At 46.9% G+C, this 13,343-nt stretch overlaps 1 protein-coding gene across 3 annotated transcripts in view; it reads left to right on the forward strand.

Annotated features, from left to right (window-relative positions):
* The window catches only part of LOC124001233 (F-box/WD repeat-containing protein 7-like), a 99,488-nt gene that overhangs the window by 23,175 nt on the left and 62,970 nt on the right, over window positions 1-13,343 (forward strand). Inside the window, exon 1 of one of the 3 annotated variants that reach the window (XM_046307873.1) lies at window positions 5,130-5,330. The exons of the other annotated variants lie outside the window; for them this stretch is intronic. The gene's annotated coding sequence lies outside the window, so the exon portion shown is untranslated. Of the gene's footprint in view, window positions 1-5,129; window positions 5,331-13,343 lie in introns of those variants that run through there. 3 annotated transcript variants of the gene reach the window in all.

Here is a 13,343-nt window from a genome sequence, read left to right on the forward strand (position 1 = left end):
GTTACCTTTTAAAAGCTCTTGTCACCTGTGTTTATAACTCGGGCGTTGTCATTCCTAGGGTTGTTCTGTAGACTTCTTGGTCAGGTCTGTGAATTGAGTTGAGCCTCCACACAGCGCAATAAAACAAACAAACCAACCGCAGTTAATTAGTCCAGTCAGTGGCAGATGAAATTAAGCTATTTACGTTTATGCGTTTAACTTTGGAGTTAAACAGCCCCTTGCAGGCCTGGACCAGCATAAATCTCTAGTTGTGGGCAAGTTGGGGTGCTTATACCCTGAAGAAGACAGCTTGGCTGTCGAAACATTGGTATTACATTTTTGCATCTGAGCTCGTAGAGTGCGGCTCTCTTTTATTTTCAAGTTGGGGTGCTTGCCAAAAAAGACATTACTTTTGCAATCGAGTCATTGTTTGCTGTGTGTGTGCTTGCGAATAGTGATTTGATGGAGGACATGTGCACTTAAGAGATGTTTAAGTGTTTCTATTTCTAGACCATCCTTTATTCAAACCAGGACAATGGCACTAGGCCTCTACTGAGAGAGATGCTGCTGAGACCTTCCCACTGTCTGCTGGCCGGTGATATCCACACTGTCCTTTTTAGACTCGGGCCAAATTCAATACAACAGTTTACAGACTGGGCCTGTACCCAACCTGCTGTGTCTGAGTGATTTGTAACTCTGCACATCTTTGGAGAAGCACCAAAGCCCCAACCTCAGAACGGGTTATATGTGCTTTATTATGACCTGGGTGGGTCGAGCCCTGAATGCTGGTATCAGAACGTATACCACGGGTATAACCAAACATGTATTGTTACTGCTCTAATTATGTTGGTAACCAGTTAATAATAGCAACAAGGCACCTCGGGTTTGTGATATATTGCCAATATACTGCTGCTAAGGGTGTCAAGGCACTCTGCGTTGCTTGGTGGCTAAGAAAAGCCCTTAGCTGTGTTATATTGGCCATATTACCCCCCCCCTCCGGGCCGTATTGCTTAAGTATACCATGGTAGTCTGGTTTCAGAACTGGTTGTGTGATTTATTGTACCGTGGTAGTCTGGTCTCAAGACTCCATCCTCTTTGAACTCTTGGATGGCCTATACTTTTCTATTGAGCCTCGGGTTAGTCTATGTAAAGAGTTTGATTGGTGTGAGACCTGAACTTAACTATGTTGTGACAGAAGGCACTGAGGAGGCCCTTCTGGGGGCACGGCAATCCCCAATACCACCACAACTCCTATTCTTCCTGGAGGCTCCCCATGGAGTCCTCTTTTCTCCGATCTCAGTGTGCATTCAACTGGCCACTTGGAAACTGCCCCCCCCATGGCTTTACCATGTTACCACAACAACCCAACCTCTACAGGGGACCTGCAAGTTCCTATCCACACACCATTACGGCTCTCACCTCAGCAGTTGCCTCCACTTCCACCCAGAAGCAATGTCTTCAGGATCAGCTGGCACCTGTCCTCTGTAGAACAAAAACATCACTGACTGAGCCTCAGCTTTCTATCTCATTGTGACACTCCACTTGAGCCAACTGTTAACACACACGCACACACCGTTATCCCCCCACACACAGTTTCTCAATTTGAGGGGCCACATTTCTGAGTTGAGGCGGGGACAGTAACCGTTGGAATATCAATGAGTACCAGGTGCCTGTAAAAGGCAGCACTTCAAACAGCCCAATGTCCCCTGGTGTGGCATCAGCACCGCTGGCCACCGGGGTGCTTTCAGACTCTGAAGATGGCATTTGAAAAGAAGAGAAAGTGGTGGACCCGAAGGGAAAAAGAGGCGATATCACTTGTAATTGTCGAACATACCGTGACACTACTGCCAAATGAATAGTGTCATATTGTCCAGTCTTCCTTTTCTGGGATTCGGAACAGTGCTTCTGTCCTGAACATGTAGGCTGGTCCGCCGGTTTTATAGCGTTGTCAAACACTTGATTACAGAGACTATTTCCATCTGGACCCTCTTCAACCCAGTGCTAACCTTTATAAGATCGTTCTTAATGATCAGGACGTGTTACATTTCTTCAAACGTCTTTCTATTTAATTGCCCTAATAATCAGTTTGTCAACTTGCCTGTTCGGCTCTATTGGACATTAGATCAGAATATATACTTGTTTTGTAACTTTTCTTGTTGCATGTCTAAGTGGCAGTGAAGGTGTGATTTGAAGAACGATGGCTGCACAATGTGTGGTTAGTAAGAATAAAACAATGTCCCTCAGCTGCACTACTTTTAGCCGAGTCCTTGTCCTTTCAGACTGAAGCGAATCATCCTTCATCAGCCGCTCGCTATGCGAGGTGAAAAGGAGAATATCAGCAAGGTGAATGGCAGGAGGTGGTTAATATTGTCAACAGCCTTCTCCCTCAGATTGACCCCAGTCAAGTCCTACAGCATCCTGCAGTAGTAACCCACTGCAGTAATATTTAATTAGCTCCTAGCCACTATTACTTCATTACTCTTCATTACATTCTTCTTTGCTGAAGGTTTTTCCCCTCCCTCTGCGTCTTCTCCTTCCAATTCCCATTAAAACGGATGGATTTCCCTTGATGCGGTGATGTTCCCTTGGCTGCATCTGAAATGGCACCCTATTCCCTATATAGTGCACTACTTTTGACACGAGCCTATGGGGCTCTGGTCGAAAGTCTTGCGTGACATATGGAATGGGGTGCCATTTTGGACCACCCCTTGGCTGAACTGAAAGGTGCTGTATAGCTGTACCCCCATCCATGTCCAGAATGCTGCTCCTCTCCCCACACACTGATCATTAAAACCCAGAGAAATGGACGCTAGCAGCAACAGAACAGCCAAGACAGCGAAGTACGACATCTGTTCTTGGATCAGTTGCTCAGTGTCATGGGGGTTCCAGAACCCTAATGAGATTACAGTCCTTGTGGACTGCATGTGTTTAGAACATGACTGATGAGGGAACTTTTTTCGTGACAATAGTAGAATAATGACTATAAACCCCAAACCACAGTGTGGAATTTAGAATGCGTTTATCTTTGAATGAAATGAGCTGGTATCTGGGAGAATTTACAGTAATTGTCTTTGAGAAATACTTGGACAACGGCCATACCAGACAGTCGAATGAACCCAAACAAAATGCAAGGGCACATTTTTTGGGTGCTACGAAATTCCCCACCGAATCCCCCCCAGCAGTTTATCCAGGGTTTGTTTTGCATGGCCCAGAATTACATATTACACCGACACTATTCCCAGCAGAACTTAGATTTTGATTAGCAACGCATCCCCCTCCTTAACGGCGATATAACACAGCAATCGATATCAAGTCCTCCGCTGCGGATAGAGGGAGCACGTCGTAGGGATTAATTTACTAATACATAATGGAAAATCAATGGTACGCCCCCCCCCCGACACACTTGATAAGTACCCCAGGTGGATGTCAACAACAGCATCCGCCGACTAGGCGAGCTGGTGTATCCTGTCTTCCCTCTCAGCTTCAGATACAGCCTGGGCCAGATAGCATTGTTTTGAATACAGGGTTTTTAATACATATCTGATGCCCCAGTTGTGTGAGCCTCGGCGTGTTCTATTGTGTTAGCGTGATGGATGATAATGAGCAGGGACTCCATGGCTACATTTGATTCTCCGCCCACCCTGTCCCGGTCCCAGCAGCGTCAGCAGGCCTCCTGTTCGACAGACTACTGGATTGCTGATGTGATTAGCAGGGCCTCATTACTCCCTTCATTACGCTAGGCCACTACTTGTTTACCATTACCCCTGTGAAATATGTCAGCCATTTTGAGGACAGACTTCACATTCTGCCCTCTGGACATAGTATATTTTAGTATACTTGTATATTTGTAGTATATTTTGCTGACTTCACACTCCATGGAATGGGATAATGGTCCTTCTCAGTTGGTGTCCATTGCAAGTAGGCACAAGTCCTCGAAACAGGCAAACACTGGGGGGGAGGAACCGGGCTTTTCCTTTCACCGTAGTGCACCATCCAAAGCTGCCTGAACTGTCACCAACCAGCGCTTAATGAGAAGGATGAGTCATAAATGAGACGCTGGCCATCTGTGGTTTCTAACTTTGTTAAATCTGGCCTCCCCCTTCTATCCAGCTCGTTATTTCCATGCCGAGGATTACTTTGACACATGTAAACAAAACCAAGAGGCGACAAGACCACAAATCATTTAGCTGAGAGGAGAACTATTAGATTTTTAATCACTCGTCTTCTTGCCTGTGGGTAGCTTTTCATTCTCCACTGGGGAGAGAGGAGATGGAGAGGGAGAGAGGGAGAGGGGAATTGGTCCTGGTTGAGCAGAGTTGTTGCTCGAAGGCTCGGGCTGCTCACATGGGCTGGGCACCACCACCACCAAAGAAATATAATTACTACCTAGCACAGTACATTACCTTGAATGAGGAATCCCCATTCTAGTAATTCCATTTCTATGGACACCACCACTGTCTCTCTGGGTATGGCTACCCCCTACCTGTCCCAACACAGCAGCCGAGACAGACGGAGGGAGGGAGAAAGAGAGTGCCGATGTGGCCCGACTGCCCTCTTTAATTTGAGTGTGGGAGAGCCGGAGCTCCCTGGGGGTAAGCAAGCGGAGAGCCTGGTGGCCAGCTTGTGCTGCTGGGTCTCAGACCGGCTGTGGAGCAGCACCTGCTGAGTCGGCCTCACGTCCCCAGGTCATTTACTACAGTGTGAAGACGAGTCACAGAGCCCTGTTATTTATCTTTGGTAATACAAGCAGCATATTGTACAGGACAAAGTGCATTGAGGGACAAGTTAGTTACGGTTTTCTCTACAGGAAAACAAGGTAACACAATGAAGAGATTTCTCTATTAGTCTGTCTTTCCATTCATTGTAGCTCCAGGTCACCTTATACCTTTGTGTGACCAGGTTCTGTACCCATTGTGTGTTCTGCAATACTGGTAATTGAAAGGGTTTCTTGTTCTCTCTCCTGATACCAAGGTACACACTATGTACCTGAGTGGTATGTCCTCTCCCATCAGCCCCTCTCTGAGGCTTGTTGTGTCAACTGTAATAAGACGAGTCTCCCCTCCAGAATACAACACACACAATCCCTTTGCCCTTTTGATGAATCTGGTGTCCCTGTGTTACTGCTTTGTTTCAGTGTGGCAGGCAGGAGGCGAGAAGTCTATTCCCCAGACAGGAGCTGGTAGATGGAGGCGGGCCTGCATCAGACTTTCTCAGGTGGCAGGCTGGCAGAACAAACAGGAAGCCCTCCAACACACACACCTACACACAACGTGAGCACACACACAACGTGCGCACATGGGCTCAGAACAGTAAACCGACCTTGAGCGAAGCCATCTCCACATCAAACGCAGGTGTGTGTGTGTGTGTGTGTGGAATCTTTTCTCTCCTTTGTTGGGGGGGGCAGGCAGTGTTTGGAAAGAGACCAGTGAGGGCTGCCAATGGGGGCGTCTGTTTGCTGCAGTGCTGCCTATAACTGCTGCTTGCTTACACTTATAGCAGTTCTCCTGTCCTCGATGGAAGACGAGAGCTGGTTAAAATGGCCTCCCTTGGAAGGGGTCTGCAGAGCTCAAGTATTATCGGTTTTGCCATGTTCACTTGTGAATAAAACATTTGAAAGCCTCTGATTGATGGAAGGTATAAGGGGAAAGAGGCCAAATGAAACTTTATTAGCTCTGTGGGGACTTAATGTTTTAACTTCTGTTTCTGTTCCACGTTGGGGGTTTTTCAACGGCCAAGTCTTACAAGTCTATCTTTGCTCTCACATGAGAGGGTAGCAGAACCCTGGAGCTACTTCTCCTAATAGGACCAGGATCTTACTTCCTGAAAGTGTGTCCCAAACAGAGGGGGTTAGGGAGTGTAGTCATGTGGGTCATGCGGGGACCTAAAATAAAGTTCCCCCTTCAAGTCGTTTTTAAAAGGGGGAGAAATGAATACGTAGGACTTCTTCGAGGAGTTCGGTGCATGAAAGCGTTCGCTGGGAGCGCTTTTTAATTAAAAGTGGGCCGCCTTTCCACATATCCTCTGGAGAGTTATTTTCTCGGCTCCTCTGTAAAGATGCTTTGGAATTGTTTCAGGCTTCACGGGCCGATCCTGACAGGCCCTTTAAAAAGCTCTCCTCTCCTTCCTCCCACTAAGGTTCATTAGCACCCAGAGTCAAGGCAAATGTTACCTTAAAGCTATCCCTACCACAAAGCCCTTTTACATAGTATGTTTATTATTCGCATGGTCAGCTTTTTGATTCTCAGCACTTTTCCTGGTAGCCCAAATGATCTCCACTCCACCCCCCTCTTCTCCGTCCGTCAGAGACATTAATGAGCATAAGTACGGTGCTGTTGTTTTTGTACATTGTTTCTAGGCCCCACCATGGTGTGGTTAATTTGCTGCAGACTGCAGTGCCCGCCCGGACTGCTGCAAAGCAGAGATGCCCAGCCAGGTGTCAGGGATTGATGGAGTGGAATCGGGGGTTGATGAGGTCCAACCTCCTACCCTCTGTTTACCCTTTTACATCCTGGAATGTGAGCGTCCTACAAACAGACCCTTGTTCTAGAGGGGGAATCCCTGACAGCGGCTCACTTGTCTCCCATCCCTAACGAGGAGGAGGCTGTCCCTATCCCTTCTCATCTTGGGTCATGCTTATTCAGCGCTAAATGGAAGAAAACCATTTTAGTGAGTCCCTCAATCATTGGTCTCTTCACTCAGGGACTACCTGGACTACCTGGACTCCCCCACCATTTTAGTGTCACAGTCCTGCCCCCGTCCCTCAATCATTGGTCTCTTCACTCATTACTGGCACTGGAAGCACTCCCCTTAATTTACCCATTCACCACCACCCACTCTCATATATAGGCTGTCCTTTACTGCATATATAGGCTGTCTTTTACTGCATATATAGGCTGTCCTTTACTGCATTTATAGGCTGTCCTTTACTGCATTTATAGGCTGTCCTTTACTGCATATATAGGCTGTCCTTTACTGCATATATAGGCTGTCCTTTACTGCATATATAGGCTGTCCTTTACTGCATATATAGGCTGTCTTTTGCTGCATATATAGGCTGTCTTTTACTGCATATATAGACTGTCCTTTACTGTCATTTATAGCCTATCCTTTACTGTCATTTATAGCCTATCCTTTACTGTCATATACAGTTGAAGTCGGACGTTTACATACACCTTAGCCAAATACATTTAAACTCAGTTTTTCACAATTTCTGACATTTTAATCCTAGTAAAAATGCCCTGTTTTAGGTCAGTTAGGATCACCACTTTATTTTAAGAATGTGACATGTCAGAATAATAGTATAGAGAATGATTTATTTCAGTTTTTAATTCTTTCATCACATTCCCAGCGGGTCAGAAGTTTACATACACTCATTTAGTATTTGGTAGCTTTGACGCAAATTATGTCAATTGGCCTATCAGAAGCTCCTAAAGCCGTGACATCATTTTCTGGAATTTTCCAAGCTGTTTTAAGGCACAGTCATCTTAGTCTATTTAAACTTCTGACCCGCTGGAATTGTGATACAGTGAATTATAAGTGAAATAATCTGTCTGTAAACAATTGTTGGAAGAATGACTTGTCATGCACAAAGTAGATGTCCTAACCGACTTGCCAAAACTATAGTTTGTTAACAAGAAACTTGTGGTGTGGTTGAGAAACGCGTTTTAATGACTCCAACCTGAGTGTATGTAAACTTCCGACTTCAACTGTATATACACACACACATTGTCATATAGGCTATCCTTTACTGTCATATAGGCTATCCTTTACTGTCATGTAGGCTATCCTTTACTGTCATGTAGGCTATCCTTTACTGTCATGTAGGCTATCCTTTACTGTCATGTAGGCTATCCTTTACTGTCATGTAGGCTATCCTTTACTGTCATGTAGGCTATCCTTTACTGTCATGTAGGCTATCCTTTACTGTCATGTAGGCTATCCTTTACTGTCATGTAGGCTATCCTTTACTGTCATGTAGGCTATCCTTTACTGTCATGTAGGCTATCCTTTACTGTCATGTAGGCTATCCTTTACTGTCATGTAGGCTATCCTTTACTGTCATGTAGGCTATCCTTTACTGTCATGTAGGCTATCCTTTACTGCATTGCCCATATGTTCTTTTTGCTAGTTCTCCCTTCATACCATGTAAGAAGCAGTTTCCATGTAGTCTAGTCTTCCCTTCTCCTTACTACTATGCAGGTGATCTAGTCAGAGCAGTTGATGTGGCTCCTTCATGGACCGGGCTGCTGTGGAGCTTGCCTCTTGGTAGAGTATGACTTCCCTCTCCTGCATAATAATTAACCTACATTATCATGGTCTGAATCAGAGACAGATGGCAGACCGTAGACCAGGGAGGGGAAGAGGAGGGAGAAACTCTAAAGGTTGGCTGTTGCCTCTAAAGTGTATCAGAGGCATTTCCACCTCAGCGGGATGGGACTCTGAACACTGACTACAGGGGGGTGATGCCCGGTCGCTTGTCCGTGGCTTTGTTAGCTGAAGGGAAGTGAATGATTGGGTTAATAAGCGTGGCATCACTGCAAATCAGTTAAGCGGAACATCTGAAAATGTAGTTGTGTAGCTGCCGCTGTTGCTCTGTTCAGCTTTCTTTTTTCTCTTTTTACCAACCTTGATTCTCCCTCCAACGAACCCTTTACTCCTATTGGATTTGGTGTTGTTGCTTTGTAAAGTAATCAGTGCCTGTCTGCCTGTATGACGGACGGGGGCCTCTGAATTACAGTGATGCTGTGAAAGAGACGACTTCATTAGCAGAATTCATTACTGAAAGGTTCAAGACCTGCGGCCATTGCCCGGACTGGACTGGGTCTCTGACAGCAAACATCACGAGCCCCCCTCATCCTCATTCTGGAGCTGCAGCTAACTCACTGCAGCCCGGAGGCCAGCCCAGAGCTCTCCGTCAGTGTTGCCAGGCAACCGTTTACAGATGGATGGAGGGAGGGTGGTGGGGTCTCGCCTGTGGCTGCCGCCCCCGCCCGTCCCTCGTAACAGGCCCGGGCAGCGAGATGACACATAGGGAGCATATCGGCCACTCGCCTAGCCTGGCCTCTCAAGCTCCCAAAGACCTTGGCTTGTGGAATCTAATATCTATGATAACCAGCATTGTGGAATGATCCAACCTCCCAGAGCCATGCAGCAAGTAAACATAGTCAGTTCCCCTGACCCAGCCTCTCCCTAAGAGAAAAAAACCCCACTGGCTGAATCCCAGCACCAGAGGTGGGCGAGTAGAACATTATGTTTCCCCAACAGAACAGGGTCAAGACAGTAAAGTTACAGTGACAACAGGGGCCGGTCAGTTTGATCAAAGCAGTTTGCTCTCCCTACTAGAAACCTGATAGCGTGCCTCTGCTATTCTTGAGCTTTGATTTCCTCCTTTGGGTCTTAACCACCTTTTGACGGACAGAGAGCAAGATCGAGGCCAGTAGCCCATAAATGAACTCCACAAAGATGTCTATACTGCAGTGTGGCTGAACTACTGCACCAAGAGTATGTTTCCTATTTCTTATTAGAGAGTGGAAGAGGACAACAACAAGATGGCAGGCAGAGGGTTTTTCACTCCCTCAGACAAAAGGCTTTAGAGGGGAAAAAAGCTGTTTCTTTCCAAGGCGCTTCCTTGTCTCCGGTCCCGGGCGGCGGATTGTTTTTGTTCATTTCAGGGGGGGCCGTCTGTGTGGAGGCCTTATTTGTTTCCTGAATGGCTAATCTGCCAAGTTCATGCCTGGGGCTGGCCGCTGAGAAGGGGGTCCTTGTTTCCAGCGATGCCGGGCGGTCCTTGTGACAGTGCCGCTTGTCCCGGACCTCTGCCTGATTCATTACAATACAGCTGCCTCCAGAGGCGACCAGGCAGACAGAGGATTTGTCCCAAATGGCATCCTATTCCCCATGGGCCCTGGTCAAAAGTAGTGCACTATATAGGGAGCAGGGTGCCACCCAGGAGCTGAAGCAGAGCATGCTTGCCTTGGCCCTTTCCTCTCCCTCACAGACCCTCCTCAAGCAGGGTCGGGTCTGCAGCAAGCAGATGGTCTCTGGGGATTAAGCCATTAGGCACATGGCAGCCATTGTGAGGTCTTTGTGACATCAAAGGTCATACCCCAGGAGTTATAGAGGTCAAGGATGATGATGATGATTCTGAGCCCAGCTCGCTTGCCCTGGTTGTTTCCACAGCCTGAGGGGGAAAAAGCTGAGATGGACTGGCTGTGGTATTACTGCTTGCTGCTATTGGACCAGTCCAGAGAGTATGGATCATTAAACGGCACTGTTGAATGTGCTAAAAGCAACCGATTGGGTCTATTTGACTGGTATGATAATGATCACCTGTTAGTTCCTTGGCAGACTGAAGAGGGCTACTGACACAGATTTAGCACCATCTTATTAAAATATGTTAATATCCACCCTCAGAATATGACTCAATTATTTTCACTTCAAATTTTGTGACCAAAGACCAAATACATACAAATATTTTTTTTATATATACATTCATAGAATGTAGAATGTCAGTCTTGTCCAGGACTGGACTCTACACAGACTGGTGCGTCAACCAATCACAGCTAGAGTTGGCCTATTATGCAAATAGCTGTGCCATATGGTCATATGCCTGTCACTTTCATGTTGAGCTCCACTGTACAGGCAGCAGTACAGCACCGTTCTGTTCAGGTCATTTTTTAGAAAGCAGTAGCAAGCAAAAGTCACGAGAAACTCAAATGGTTTCCTGCAAATATGTAAATACCACACGAGTCTTACTTTTGTGACCTTGAGTCCTATTGATCAAACAACCAACAGGTTTCTCTGTCTCCTTCAGTTGCCTCTCCAGAATATACCTCTGTTTGGTTTCAATGCGGAATAGTCTCCGCTTTTTCTCCTTTTATTGTGTCCCACAGCGGCTGTGCAGGTGCCTTATTTTCCATAGAGGGGAGGGAGCTCTCGTCTCACTTTGTTCATGGTGCCGGCCAGACTGGCGAACAAGTTGCTTGAAAAGAAAACCACAGTGACAGTGAAGTGAAGAAAATGTCCGTGGTGACATTGCTCCCCTTGCCAATGTGAGGTTCCACAAGCCTCATCACCACATTCGCACCTAATGCCGATGTGGATATTTTCCCAGATATTGAAAGCCGTTCAACGTGTACAATTACGCACACTCTCACTGTGTAGCCTACTCCAAGGAGGCCAGAGGAGACCGATACGACTGCTTTGATTTGGTGAACTGATATAGGGTACGTACCGTTTTGAGATTAGGCCTATAATTAGACTCGATTAATACAATAGAATGGTCCGCACTGTTCTTCAATTGGTGATTACATAATTATGCCTCGTTCGCTTCCACTCGCTGCTCAACTCACCCATTCTCCCCCTTTTCTCCCCCTTTTCTCCCCTTCATACTTTGCTTCATTTATTTCCTCTTATGTGTCAAATTAGTTTTTGGTTAGTTTAGGTTCAGTTTCGAGGCAATTATTGGAGTGATTATCAGCTGGGCACTGCACTTTCAACTGTCAGGAGAAGGAGTGGAGCAGGCCCTACTGTTGGGAGAAGGAATGGAGCAGGCCCTACTGTTGGGAGAAGGAATGGAGCAGGCCCTACTGTTGGGAGAAGGAATGGAGCAGGCCCTACTGTCGGGAGAAGGAATGGAGCAGGCCCTACTGTCAGGAGAATGAGTGGAGCAGGCCCTACTGTCGGGAGAAGGAATGGAGCAGGCCCTACTGTTGGGAGAAGGAATGGAGCAGGCCCTACTGTTGGGAGAAGGAATGGAGCAGGCCCTACTGTTGGGAGAAGGAATGGAGCAGGCCCTACTGTTGGGAGAAGGAGTGGAGCAGGCCCTACTGTTGGGAGAAGGAATGGAGCAGGCCCTACTGTTGGGAGAAGGAATGGGGGTAAACCAATTTTAAAAATGACATGCCCTCCTAAAACTGGTTCTGTTCTTGATATTAAGATTCTGACAATGGCGACTTGTTATATAGGCTTATTTATGAAAAGTCAAGGACAGAGGGGGGCACGACTTTAAAAACTCAAAGGTCATACCCCAGGAGTTAGAGGTCAGAATCATCATTCTTGACCCCAGCTTGTTTGCCCTGGTTGTTTCCATAGCCTGAGGGGGAAGCAAGCTGAGATGGACTGGCTGTGGTATTACTGCTTGCTGCTATTGGACCTTTCCAGAGAGTATTGATCCTTAAACAGCACTATTGACTAGTGCCAAAGGCAAAAGATTGGTCTTTTTGACTGGTGTGATAATGATCACCCGTTAGTAGTCCCGTCTGACCTGCCGAGGGGCGGACTCTGACCTGTGCTGTGTGCAAAACAAATGCAGTGTCAACGCCCACTCAAGGTCTGTTCACCCTCAGGCCTAAAGCCCTGTGGAGAGCGGAGAGGAAATATAGGGGCCAGGGTATAACTGGAGTGACTACCCTCATAGATTATTAAAATCGTAGATAATTTCTTTCTAGCTTTTTCTCAACGTATGAAAGAGGACTGACTGTTGCCCCCCTCCGGCTCAGTTCCGCTGGTCTTGAAATGCAGCAGCAACCACGACCACTAAAAAGGCAGTGAGTGTGGCACCAGATCCGGAAAACCTCAGGATCCTCCTTCGGAAAATGTACTGCTGTTGTGGTATGAGAGGCAAGACACTCCGTCTGCTAGTCCAACCAACCTCACTCCTTCCCCGTTTCCAGCAGCGTCTCTAGATCTCATTCTCAGAGGTCAGCTGGCTCAGGAGGTGCGGAGGCATGTTCTGACTTCTGCAGGGTGGAGAGTGGAGTAAAACTCACCGTCATTGAGCCTTGTAGAAAAGTCCTTACGTAAGTTGTCGCAGCAACCCTTCACTCTCCCGTCAGAGGCAGGTTGAAAGGGTCATGTTGTGTTTCGCACCAAGCGAAGGAAAACTGAGCTCTGTATAGACCTGACAACTTAAATCGTTTTGGACGTAATTGACTGAAAGTCGTTCCAAAGGCAATCGTTTCCCTGCTAAGAGACCAAATTGGAATTTGACTTGATTTATCAAGACTCACGGTAGACGCGCTACTTTGGTGGAGACGATAGAGGGAGAGAGAGAAGGAAAAAAACTAGCTGGTTATTTTCAGAGAAAGGGAAGCGACGCGGCAGACTCCCTAGCACTGACAGACTAATCATTCTTGCCACATAATGCATGCTCTTTCCCTGCATTTAGGAACACGCCACCACTCAACATATCATCAGCATCTCTGTTATTCAGTCCCTCTGCACAAGCAATGCTTTTAATCGTAGTGATGCCCCACATCCGTACGAATTACAGGTGCGCGCGGACTGCAGAGCATGGCTTGAACTGAAAGCTTGCTGGACAATGTTCTGCCCTTCTCCTTTGGAGGTCACAGCTAAGGTCGCTT

This window comes from Oncorhynchus gorbuscha, linkage group LG17 (assembly GCF_021184085.1).
Source record: "Oncorhynchus gorbuscha isolate QuinsamMale2020 ecotype Even-year linkage group LG17, OgorEven_v1.0, whole genome shotgun sequence".
NCBI classification, from domain to species: Eukaryota; Metazoa; Chordata; class Actinopteri; order Salmoniformes; family Salmonidae; genus Oncorhynchus; species Oncorhynchus gorbuscha.